The sequence below is a fragment of the Sipha flava genome, unplaced genomic scaffold (genome assembly GCF_003268045.1).
Source record: "Sipha flava isolate LNK unplaced genomic scaffold, YSA_version1 168_pilon_pilon, whole genome shotgun sequence".
Classification (NCBI taxonomy): Eukaryota; Metazoa; Arthropoda; class Insecta; order Hemiptera; family Aphididae; genus Sipha; species Sipha flava.
In genome coordinates this window covers 727,705-742,145 of record NW_020271871.1, presented here as the reverse complement: position 1 = coordinate 742,145, position 14,441 = coordinate 727,705, and the positions used below count along the sequence as shown (strand labels likewise).

The following is a 14,441-nucleotide window of genomic DNA, read 5'->3' as shown; positions in this document are numbered from 1 at the left end:
CAATTATTTTAATCGTAAAAATTCACCACGTGAGGCTGATTTTAACAATATGCCGTACGAAGTAACCGTTTATCATTTTGTTTCTCATCAGCAAAATGAATTCGAAATTGTAATTAGACTCAAATTTTAAATATAAACTATTTAACCCAAATTTAAGTGATTCACACACGAAAAGTATTACTAACAGTATAATTATTAACAGTATTTACATTACTGACAGTGTATTGCTCACATGGTCAGTATAGATTATTGTCAATATTCAGCTTGTTTGGTATTCGACTGGTGAAGGTACAATCGCTGATGAACAGCAGTGTCAACGAATCTTTATTTAATTAAAATAAAAATTTAAAAAAATAAATATATAAATTAATTAATCTTGAGAGTACATCAATACTGCACTCACATCATACGATCAATATTACTGCCAGTATTCCGTTTACTATTAGTAATATTGATGGTTAGATGGCCGCTTTATGAATATATGTATTTATATATAATCCATAAATTTATGATGATAATTTATAAAAAAAATGTAACTTACTTAAATGATTAAATTAATTTTATACATAGCTCATGATTTTTTTTTTCAAATTAATAATTAAAATATAAATAGATACAAATTTATAACAAACGAGTAACAATCAATAAAATTGTTTTGAAAATGAACACATTTTAACAATGATAATATTTATGAATACTGAATAACATTGCAAAATATAATAATAAATATCTAGATTTTCTTAATATTATTATGTAAAAAAATAAATATACTTATAAATACTGTGGTTAAATTCTACAAAAAACATGTACCTATGGCTACACTTTTTTTGGGAGAAATTTAAAATTTCCCAGAATTGTTTTTATCGATGCTTTTCCGATAAATCATACAGTGGTAATAAACAATAATAATAGTACAACGCTTGAACTTTTTGTTCATACGTGACGAGTGATATAAAATATAAAAGTCAATCAAATATGAACTATTACGTAAAAATTATTAGTTATCGAATGCAATTTATTTTGTGAGATTTTTATTCGCTTGACAAGTTATAATTATTGTCTTGTAACCAATTTTATGGACTGCCGCATTGAGTATTTTTCGACGAATTAATTACTATTATTTCAGCCAACCAAATCGATCATTATTCAATCGTTATACAGTAGTAGTCCGTACATTTAAACACGATTTACTTTCAATCGAACAAGACTCCGATTCAGTATTGTTTTTGGTTTCGAGTAAACTGCAAAAGATTTTGACGTCTAATCATCGTTATTGTTGTGATGTGTTATATCATTGATTACAATATGTACATAATATTTGACGGTAATAGTAAAATAACCAACTGACTGTTACAGCAATCGTGCATATACTGTACCCGCGGTATTGTAATACAAGGAATTCGTTGGTGGCGGTGAGGAGGGAATTATTGCGTTCCTTTGTTTCTATCGCCGCAGAACTGTTGTAAGTATCGTAAATTATTATTATTTTCCGACTAAAAACATATTATTTAAACACATTCGAACACTTATCTGAGCAAAGACTGTGAAATCGAACAAAAACCATCGACGTGTCACGTTCTCACGCACTCGCAAAGTAAATGGTGTTTTGTAATCGTATTGTAATCGGTAAAATATTGTTATGGTGCGGATTGAAAACCGCGTCGCTTCGAATTCACTCGACGACGACGGTGGGAAATCGAAATGCCGCGGGACGTTACCGAGATTAGACGTTCATGCGGCTGCTGCCGGTCTCGTCCGGATCAGGACGATGTAAACAACGGAACACTCACGCATGCATCGTTATGACGTATTATTTTACTCGTAAATGTTGAAAATGTTTTTATTGTAAATTTCAGTGCCGAGAATTTCGCGTTCGCGAGTGTGAAATCATGGTCGGCAGATAAACTCCGTTGTCGTCGTACGGTTCGGATACAGGCACGCATTATCATTGTTGTACGCGTTGAAAACGTTGCATACAGCACCGCGATACCTACGCGGCACATATTATTATTACTGCACGAATCCGTAGCGTCGTAAAACATATCATGACCGAGAATACGTTGTCATATTTTCGTATGCCGTCCCGACGTCATAATAAATGTAATATGTATTTATTATTGTTTATTGTGTATTATTGTTATTAATAATATTTTTGTTACACTGTAACAATGATAACAGTCCGCCGCGCAATATAGCAGTGTGCCGGTGGTGGCTTCTGTACGAGCTGCACGTGCACTACGACCGTACATGTAATATAAAAGTCTTTCGACGGGTATAACAAAATACCGCCGTCTGCACTCGTAGGTACTACTAACTACTCGTAACCGCGGCCGAAGGGTGGTTTCTTTGTGTTTTGATTTTTCCCTATACTTTTTCGTCTCTTTCGCTTTCCCCCCACCCACCACCCCCCAGACGTGTGTTTTATCCATCATTCGCTTCGTATTTCGGATATACCTGTCTTGCAGGTACCTATAAAATATATATATATAATAATAATATGTGCTGCAGTGTTTATAATTTTGTTTTTTTCTTTATCCTCGTGGAATATCGTTACGTCCCACCCGGTCACCCGATCGCCCATACGGCTGTGCCCATCTTAACCTGAATATTACCTGTTGAGCGGCGGCAGCGGCGGCGGCGGCACCGGTGCACATGCCACACACCGCATTATTCATTACATTATACGCTTAGTTGGTGGCCGCATTCCGTACCGCGTAGTCGTCGTTGGTATCTCGCGCGCCGTCCGTCCGTCTCTCCGTCGCCTGTAGTTCGTTTTTCGGATCGTTTCGGTGTGCACATTATTATTATCATTTCGAATCTGACGAGTGTTTGGTGTTTGTTTTTGCATCACCAGGTCGCACTATTTTTCCACCAAATAGTCTCCTTGCGTTTTCGTTCTTTCGGGGACTGAGGTTTTTAAATGTGCATTTTCTAGTGATTGGTCGAAAGACCGGTAACTCGCCGTGTCCACCACCCATCGCTGTCGTAACTCAACAGTAAGTGGGCACCTACAGATGTATATTATCTGCGAGATAAGATTTTAAGATTCGAGATAGCTTTTAAATACAATTCGTACGTCGTGATGTTGATGAACCATTAACTACTTCAAGTAAGAAATACTTTTTTTTCATCATTTTACTCTTCTTACTGACGGTTTAAAAATTCAATATTCACGTCCCCTATAATAATACCTATAAAACCTATAAAACCATTTCTTGAAATATTCCATTATTTTTGGCAAATATATACGTGTACGATTAGTTTCGTTATTATCTAAATTTATCTATTCATCAGTCCTTGATTTTTATCTGACCATAGATTTCACGTATATTTCGAATTTCACGAGCCCTCAAATCCTTAGTCACTGTCAGTCTCGGTTTAAGGGTAGCATAAGCCCTTAACACTTTTCCTATTACTGTACATGACTACCATACATGACTTCCATACGCTGTATATTCATGTGTGTGATCCATACTATTCCATCGTTTTATTCAAAATATTCAACTATACACTGTAGTTTTATTTATCCTTTTAAGACTGACTTTAGAACAAACATTTTATTTGAAATGTATAGTTTATCGTGACCCGCTGTTAAGGATCAATATACAAATTATTATTACCCTTAATATTTCCACTTGACATTTGAACACAATTCAATGTCCTTACAATAGCCATCTACATAGTGGTTTCAGCTATTACATGCGTTCAATATCCATTAAACGTGGATATTGTATTAATGGATACACTTAAATTTAATATTTAACTAGACTATGCAAAAACATCGTTGTAAGCCACATTACATATTATCATCAATATTTGTTAATCATTATTATTGCAATGTTACTGAAGTATAAAAATTTTTAAAGATTTTTGAGTAGAGACGGTTGTTGAATTGTTAATTTTTTCAGTACAAATGATTCATTCTCAAATATATTTTTAGGGTTATATTATAAACAATATTATTTGTATGACAAATTATTCAATAATTAAATAAACGATAGTAACCCCTAACTGATGGGATTTTTTTTATCATTCATTTTTCATTCTACTTGTTTCCAAATCTTCTTGATATAATTAATTTTTAACTCTTAATTTCTTTTTCTGAAATATGCTCAGTAAAAAGTGACTATTATAATATTAATTATTGATAGCTATAGGTAAATAGTTTAAGCCGGGTTTACTTTAAACCTCCAGGTGATTATTGTGATATGGATATATATTTTAAATTAAAATAGAATTTTAGTTATGAATATGTAATTATATTTATACTTTAAGAAGGATTCATTTTTCGTTTGTATACCCCAAATTTAAAAGTATTAACTTATTTGTGTTAAATTTCTATTTTTATTTTTATTTTGGTACATTTTTTTCCCCAAAATGCCAAATGGAAAATTTAATAAATTTCAACTTAAAATTTTAAAAACGCTTTCAATGGAACAGTAGATACTTTGGTGATTTCCTCATATCCCCTGCATTCATGCATAGATATAAAACAACTAAAATATGTAATGTGTATGACTTCCATGAAGTGAAATCAATTATTCAAATATAAACTAAATTGAAATATTTTTATTTCCAAAATTAAAAGGGTTAAATTAAAATTAACAATATTTCAGATCTTCAATTGTTAATTAAATTCCTAGATAAATATAGTTGGAACATAAAATGAATGTTGCAACTTATAAGTGTATTATATATATTGTACTTTGAGTTTGTAAGTTGTACTTACATAACAATACAAGTATTCAAATATTGTGATAGAAAATATTTAGAAAAATACGTGTGTTTCAATCCCTATTTCAATCTAAATGTGTTATTTGCCAATCGCCGGTTGTAAAATATTTGTTCTAAAAATAATTTTATTATATACCTTGTACGCCATAGAGTAGGTTAACAATGGATGATTTCCATGATTTAATATCTTCAAATTTTTACACCCACTGAGTACGTGCTTACCATAAAATGGTAGAAGGAATTATATAAACGTATATTTCATATGATTATCTACTTTTTGTATCTTATAATTTGATTCTACATCACTTTATAGTTAAAGAGTATACACTTTAACTATATAATTTAAATAACACGGATATTTAGAGAAACCCATATATTTATATATGTAGTTATATATAAGATTTATTTTGTATATTACATATTCAGCATATTTAGCACATTTCAGCGAAATGCTCTAATTTTTCGAAAAATAATTTTTATACTGTAGTAAAGTACATTTCATTGCATAATTTTCAAATAGTTTCGAATTTGCTTTACATTTGAATAGTTTTTGATTTGTCAACATACTAATTTTAATTAATAAGAGACTTAAACGATCTCATTAATTGACAAAACATCAAACTGATTATATTTGGCGTGCTTGGTTCTATTTTATGCTGGTCTGAAATCTAACCAGTGTTATTGTTTTTATTATCATCAGCTTTACTGCACGTATGTAGATAATATATGTATATTTATATACCTATACTAATATGTTGACGTACCTGAATGGAATTCACTTTGTAACCTGTTGGCCGACCTTAAAGTTGTATATTATATGCAACTCGTTAAAATCATAACCCCTCCATTGTACTATCACCACTGATATCGTCCTATCTCATTTTATTCCGATTTCAGTATGTTATCGATTAAACCATAACTCTGCGGAATTGTATACGATTAATTATCTAGAACTATTCAATGGAGTTTAGAGATGATGCATTTGATTTGCAACATATATTTCTTACTCATTCAACTGGGTCAAGGATTTGAAAAATCATTAATGATCTGTTGTCGCAGCACTTTTACCATAATTGTATTTAATATTATTATAAAAGATGCGATACATCAAAATCCATCAAAATTTACATTAATCGGTTACAAAAATTTAATTAATAATCCTATTAAACTTGTATGTAGTTAAAGTAAACATTCAATACAAAAAAAAAAAAAAATTCACTTATGAAATATTGTTTTTAATAATTTATATTACTTACTATTGCTTACATTTTTTTTTGTTCATATTAATTAGTCGATCTTAATTTAAAAATATAACTAACTAAATATTTTGTAATTTCATTAGGTTTTCAATTTTATTATTATAATAATAAAATCTTTCTTCATTCGTGACAATCACTTTCGAAATTATCTGGCTTAAATGCGGAACTTCTGAGTGCAAAAAGCATAACGATACGAACTAAAGAAATTATTTCCTTGAATGTTCAAATAAAAAAAGTATAATACGTCTATAGTTTTTTAGTTATTATAAATTATAATTTAAATGAAATTTATGGTTATTGTTTTGTAATCTATATGTAATTATTTTAAGAAGATGAGATTTAAGAGTACGAACAATTAAATATACTTATATTTTTACTCTGTTGGTATTGCATTATTATTGCACGTATATTTTATCTTTCTGTTTTGATAAATGATTTTTTCTATTTTTAACTACCAAACTAACTAAACAATGTTATTTATATACTTAATTATAAAGATTATTTATAAAGCTTATTTATAAAGCTTTACATACCACAAAACGAATGTTTTGAAATTCATAACTATTGATACAATTTTTTGCTAGCTAATTTTAAATAATAATTACCAACTCATTTTCAATCACTAAATGTCATTAATTGTAAATAGTAAGTATAAAAAGTTTTAAAGTTTTACAACAAATTGGAATACATGTATTTTCAATCAATATTTAACACATATTATTAAAACTAATTTAATTATTTCCATTTGGTCGGTAGTTTTTTTTCGTTTTTTTGTATATAATTCTTAGCGATTTTTATATACGCATATATATCTGTGCTCAAATAGGTATTTTTATGATAAATTACTTTATGGTTTGAGAATTACTGTAACATAATATCATTTAACAATTGTAACTATGGGAATGTTAAATACTTGCAATGTGACATACATAGAAATACATGGCTAAGTATACTAAAGCAATCGATTTAAAGATTGAATTATAAATTACAACTATTAACCTTAGTACGTAACATTTTATTTTACGTCTCTACGTATATTTATACTTGTAAAGTTCAGTACGAAGCGTAACAATTTAGTAAATACTTTATTTTATATAGTTTCTAAAGTTAAAATACTACTCGCAGATACTGTTACTCGAATTTTGAACTTAATATTTTGACACACGTGCTCTTCCAAGTATTCACTGAGTGGAGAATTGATCATTCTGCATTGGAGTAAAATTAATTACATCTGCTTTAGTGTGTTTTTAAAGGTTTAAAACCGTCCACTAAGCTCGAGTACAATCAGATCCTGAGACTTAGGTGGTAGTGACATTAAAGAGGAATTGATTCCATAAGAGTCCTGAGTTTCATATCTTTTATAGAATCATCCGGCCCCAAAATTGGGATTTAAGTATCTTAGGTGTGTGATATTTCTCAACACTCAAGGTAATATCGAAAAAATTACATCCTGTTTGTACTCAGTTGTCTTTTTTTGCGAGCCATTAAATTATAATTATTGTATAAAGAAGTATATTAAAAATATAAAACTGGGAATGTACATTTGAATTGTATTACAATTCTAAATGACCGTCAAATATATGGAATTTCCTATTCATCGCACACATTTAATCGAATTATACTTTTGAGGGGAAAGGATTCCTAATGATAGTAGATTCGTATTCCAAAGAAATATCATGTGTGACTCATGTGTAACATTCATAAAACAAATACCTAATTACAAGAATAAGAGAATAAAGTTTGAAATCATAGATACGAGTTCAATTTTACGGAACGGTAATTAAATTACGGATGTAAATGAAAAAGGATTCCCCAGCATTATCCATATTATAATATTCGGTTTTATCATCAACATTTGTCGTTTAGAACTGATTTCACATTTTATCATGGATAAAAAAAATATATATATAGCTTAAACACTTGTTTTATCACAACAGACAGTTATAATTACTTAATTCAAAATATTTTCAAGTATCATTAGAAAATGTTGATATAATACGTGGTTTGGTTCTTTGGGATAAGAAAAAATTATTCTTGTAATAATTAATAAATATTTGATTTATTCATTATCAATTTTGATTATGTGTATCAAAGTAGTTTGAACCAATATCAATTTTTGTAGATTCATTCTGTAGGTTTATTTAATGTAGAATAATTAACATTTTTCTTTTGATTTTTTACTAAGTTGGTTACATCTGAGCGGTTTGTGGGCATAAAACATCCGAAGGACTTTTAATACCACGCTCAATAATTGCGTGAAGTTAACGTTGATATCTGTTGTATAATCTTTAAGGAAACCGATTTGGTTTTGTTGACAGTTCCATGTCTATTGTCAATAAATTGATTTCAAGGACTTATATAATTATCATTTTAAGTGAAACTATATTTACTTTATATTATAAATTTGAATATTTAAACTTTATATAACCTAAATAAATACAAGGTATGTTTACTGGTTCATTGTCTTCTTAGTATTTTAAAGTTTTATTGACCTATAAGTTTTTTTTCTATTTGTTGTTAGAAAAAAAATAGTGGTTCATAGTATCATGATTTTTATTTTTATTTTTAATTACACTTGTACTCACTAAAACTAAATTATAGTAACTTTGATACTTTTTCTATTGAAAGCTTCAACATAAATAATTCATCAATTTATTTATTTATAAATGAATTTGTTGGCATACTCAAATTCCGCTGATAGTTCTCGTAAATAGTAAGAAGAAAACTTAAATTTTATGGGAGTCTGTAAAATAATATTGTTTTCACTTTTGGTAATGTGCGTATGAAGTGTAAATAATAAGTACGAAAGTATTAACATTCATCCAACTCATGAAAATATACATGTGATTTTCTATTCAATAATGGTATGGAGAGGTAAAACATAATTTTCAGAGAAAATATCATCACCGCAAGTTATAAAATTACCAAGATCGTATTATATACATTATACTCGTTGATATAGCGTATCTTAAAACTTGATGATGTGATGTATGACATAACAAAATCTAATTGCGGTTCTTAATGGAAAGTTCCAACACACAGTATACACGAATATATTTTTGTGGATATAATATTAAAAGGATAATTTTATTTTATTCAAATGTAAATTATTTCTTAATTTAATTTTAAATATAAATGTTTATGCGTTATAAGATTTGTGTTCAACCAATCCAAGAACTTTTTATAAGGGAAACTTAAAGAAGAACAATTTCAATTACATTTTGGAATTTTTTACATCTCGAATCTATTAGCTCATTTAAATTATTTTTTTAATTCATTAATCATACCTTATAATTTAAAATTTGTTTAAAAGTGCGTATAGTAATTTAAACTAAATATTTGTTAGCATTTTCAATCTGCCACAGGAAAATCCTTTTCGAATCAGTTATTTTAATAATAATTTAACTTCAACAAATATACCATTGAATTAATTTATTTATAGCACATCAAATATTTCCTGATTCGCAATTGTTATCTAACATTGTTCGTGCACTACTTGTATTTTTTTCATACACCATTTCACAAGCGAAAGTGTTCAACAATCTTCAATAGCAGAGCAGATTAATCTTCATCATTGTAAATCTTAATGATGATGCAATGACACTACTGATTAATACTATATGGATTATGCGACGAAATAAACCACATATTTTTTTAACTTAAACATTTTTTTAACCAAGTATACTATTTTATTATTTTTAACTCTGAGAATTTATGCAATTTATTATACTATATATAAACCGCAACATGTTAATCACACATTTATTAAAGTTTATTAAATATTATATTATTATAAACAATAATTATATTAAATATCAATATCAGTTAGGTTTTCTTCATTTTTTTAAGTTTATTCTTACAGCAACTCATAAATAGAATTAAATAAATTTTCAAAAAAAAAAAAAAAAAAAATAGATAGAATAGATAGAAGATAAAACCTTTCTGTAAACTTAAAATTAATTTTTCTCTTCAAAAATCGTCAATATTATACCAAATCTCGTAGAACTTATTCTACTGTATCATAATTTTAACGCAGTCATTATTTTATTTCATTTTCGTGGTATTTACATGTACTGAAGCAAATTTGTCGATCCAAATTTAAAATCAATTTTTACTTGACATCATCAGTTAATATAGATATATATATATATATATATATATATTAATATTGTCACTGTGTTTGGTGTGTGACACAATATATTTGTAATACACAGCACGGACTTGCAGACAATACACGCCGCGTTCTTTAACTTCTAATCATAAAATTGTGTCACACGCACATATGAAGTTGAAAAATCAATCTTCCCATTTTGATAATGGCTGGTGTATATAATAGGTGAACGGCATACAGTTATTGTTCTTGAGATATTTCATTTATTCGTGGTTAGAATATTAAATACTGTGGACTAAATATAGGTATGATTAAAAATTACTTTCATGCAAATGACATTATAAATATTCAGATATTAATAAGTCTATTTAGAATGAAAAAAAATCATGGTTTTCATAAGTTGTAGTTCATTATTTACATACATTTTGTTATTCGTGGTAAATTTTTATTTATTTGTTTTGTAGATATTTTAATTGTGATTATATTGAAAATGTCAAAGGAATTATGTGAATTTCAACAGCTATTTTATATAACACTATCTTAAGTAAAATTGCATGAAAAACGATTTTTTGTGCAATTTATTATATACAGTGTTCTTAATCATCTAAAAATTCTGAATGCATACTGATGTACTATGGATATAATAATCACTGAAAACTTGAAAACTATCTATGCATTGTTCGTACATATGTCATATAACTGCGTATTTCGAATAAGGCGACCTTAATATCTTATTTAAATGCCTATTTGATTGAGTCACAGTATAATGACGAATCATAAAAGTTTTATAATCGTTTGCAAATATTTAAACTGTCAATAAAGATAATGTTGGATACGTTGGATGTTGATGTGTCATACATGGTTCACCGATTGAAGTATCATAAACCAATCGCATTACGAGTAAAACATGATACAGCAACATATAAAACATATAATGGTAACAAATGAAACCATCAAGTTCAAATTTTATGGTAAATTCGTCTAAAAAAATTTATAGGTTATATATATTTAAAATATATTTACTATGACGACTTATTTTTAATTTTTCGACAGTGAAAACTATTAATGAAAAATTGGGTGATCCAGTGATCTGATTTTTCGACTTGTGATTGATGACATTTACTGGTTAAATCCGATTCACAATAAGATTGGCGAACAGCATGAAAAATAAATCAAAATGATTGTGGTCTGAATGGTAACCAACTGTTTTAACCGCAACACAGGCGTTTTTCTTGTTAAGAGTTCGGTGGTGTTTTACGATTAAAGTATTATAAATCGGACCATTACGCTTGGTCTTACTATATATGTGCAAACACTCTATAGAACAACACTCCTATTTATCCTATTTATGTAACATTTCTATGTATCGCCAAAACCTTATTATAAGTTTACTTAAGTTTTAAAAGACAATTTATTAAAATATTTATTTGCATTTTAACGAAATATCTGGAACTCAAATTATTACACTCGCACGTACGTCATCTTTTAAATAAGTACAAAAAACTCGTAAACTATCCGTTTGATGACAGGAATACAAAGACTATCAGCTGCCAGTGTCTATTAAACTCATTTAGCCATTTCAAAATGCATGGTTGTCATTTTTCCTTCGTATTTCGACATCATGAAAGTGAACTACTTTACAATAGGGTGGATACTATGTATCGCATAACATATGACATTTAAGTGTAATTAGTCAATTTCATAATGGTTTAGCCATTGCTAGTAACGTAAGATTTATAGAAGATAATTGTATACTTTTTTCCTACCACAACGTTGGATTGATTATTGCAGTAGCTCATAAAATTAATATTATATTTTATTTTTTAAATATTTAATCACTAAAATGCTACATAAGGCTTAATCTGTGTGCAATTGTGACGTGCTAATATTGTGAAAAATCGTATTTATATTGTGATACAACCCACAAAGAGATTACACTACGTTAATAGCGAGAGATAAAAAAAATAATAATCAAAAGCAACTTTTATAAGTGTCATTTAAATATTTTATTCAGAAACGAATAATTCATTCTGATACGTATATGAAATTCCAGAGGTTCGAATTATAAGTCTATTTTACTTATAAAAAAACCCATCCTTCCATGAACATGTTTGACGACTGTTTCAATGTGGTCTTGACCCTAACCTGCTGGTATTTCTTATTTTACATATTGGTACGTTTCTAAAATCTGTGACGTCTAATGTTAGTAAAAACTTTACTATACACTTAGTTATTATTGTAATTAAACTTATAAATAGTTAATCTTCTGATACTATAAGATTAAGATATTTTTGATTTTATCATATTTTGAACATTTCTAAGTAAATATAACTTACTTGCTTTAATAAAATTATAAATGCAGAGGTCTTGTTGATTTTTAGTCAATCAAATTAGATATTAGTCTATATTACAGTTGGATTTTTTTTTTTTAATTATTTTCTTTTAAAGTTTCCTATAATTTTACTGGGGAAATAATTTAAAGTTTATACTTTTTATGGTTTTTTCTCTTTTCTTGCACATAATTTTACTTCTAAGAAATTATTGAATGCTCAGACATAATAACTATTTAGTTGTTGTTTGGGTCTATATAGGACAGCACGTATTTCTTTAGATTTTACTAGAAAAAATTTACGGGGATGAACGGACTGGACTGCATTGCCAGGTACGTGACCGTATCTGATGACTACCACGACGGTGGACAATGATTGCGTTCGATGATGAAGTCGATTTTTAGTTGTCACACACAACTATAGGAACTTCAATACTTTGTTTTTTATAAACAAGGCTGTTTGTTTCAATATAGAGACCATATATATGTGTATGTGTGTGTGTGTTTGTGTCAATAAATGTGAAAATACTTTGCATAATTTTATTTGTACAAAGTAAATAATATCTAAAAAAAATATTCTTCTACTGTCACAGATTTAAAATAAATGCTCTAACTTCTCATAAATTTATTATAATGAGCTATAGAAACCTGTAAGCTATAGCATTAGGGTTTTACGATAAATGTCTTAAAAACCGACTGTCTGAGGTGTTTGGTATAGTAAGCCTATATCCTATAATCTTAGTGATAGAACGAACATTCTCTGTATTTTATTTTTTATGTTAAGTTATAACTCACCAATGTTATTGTCCACTGTCAGATTATTTGAATATACGTGCACACACACACACACACACACATATATATATATATACAATATAAACACACGTAAAATGTATACTAAAAGAGTTTTAATAAAATTCAAACATCTAGGCAGGTTTTTCACATTCCGATGATGTCGACGTTGATATTTTTTTCTCATGTAATATTATTATTTGATTAAGTATTTGATGAGCCAAAGTAACATGAGAAACATTAGGGAGGAGACCTTTTCTCAGCTATAATGATTTGTGATGAGTAGTATGCTTATATATATATATATATATATATAAAACACCTTGCATGTAATATTTAATTGAAAAAATAACATTACATTTTCCTTTATGATTACAACCAGAATTGTCATCATTTATAATACGTCCATTGTATTATATTAATTTATCAAAATTGTACAAGTTTTTGTGGGAAACGTAGTCATGTAAGAATATTTCCATAAAAAAAAAAGTTCTGTGGTTTTTTTATTTTTAACACTACGTTTATACTCATCAATTCGATGTTGTATAAGTTTTTGTCTATATATTTTTTATACAATTCATTTTTATACCTGTGTCGTGTTTACTTATTAATTGAATAGCAGACTAAAACGAAAAATATTTATTGATGGTTACACTTCAACATTAAAGTATAAGAACAAATGCTAAACTTGTCGACATTTTTTTCAAGAAATTGAGAAATGTATTATGTTTACTTGTTTAACATAATTGCTATGAAACTTGTTTGCAGGCTATAACTTGCACCCTGTGTAACAGTATCACTAACAGATAGAACAATGGTGATTACAAAATAAAATATAATACATAAAGTTGCGATTCACTTGATATGCCTAGCGGTTTGAGTTACCATTACAACAAGTATTTTTTATAAAAAGGGCACTAGGATCGAACGTGAAATCCAGATCATGTACCGATCCATCTAAGCACGAGAATGAATATTTTTAATGGAGTATTTGTTCAGGTTAATACGAAACTACGTATCTAGTTTTATTATTTATACTTAACAGTCACAGAATTATTTTTTCAATAATATTTTTACGTTATGTAGATTAAACAAATGATTGTGCATTGTTACGTGATTGTTACATTTCACTATGTACATTCATATTTTCGTATAATAATATTCAAACCCTGTTATTATCAAACACTGTGTTTATTGATTCATAACAAGACTAAAT

At 28.1% G+C, this 14,441-nt stretch overlaps 1 protein-coding gene across 2 annotated transcripts in view; it reads left to right on the top strand.

The window, feature by feature from the left end:
- Positions 1-2,677: 2,677 nt before the first annotated feature.
- The window catches only part of LOC112679792 (rho GTPase-activating protein conundrum), a 53,257-nt gene continuing 41,493 nt past the window's right edge, over positions 2,678-14,441 (top strand). Inside the window, exon 1 of one of the 2 annotated variants that reach the window (XM_025549712.1) lies at positions 2,678-2,996. The gene's annotated coding sequence lies outside the window, so the exon portion shown is untranslated. Of the gene's footprint in view, positions 3,110-14,441 lie in introns of both variants that reach the window. The other variant, XM_025549711.1, reaches the window with a different exon arrangement.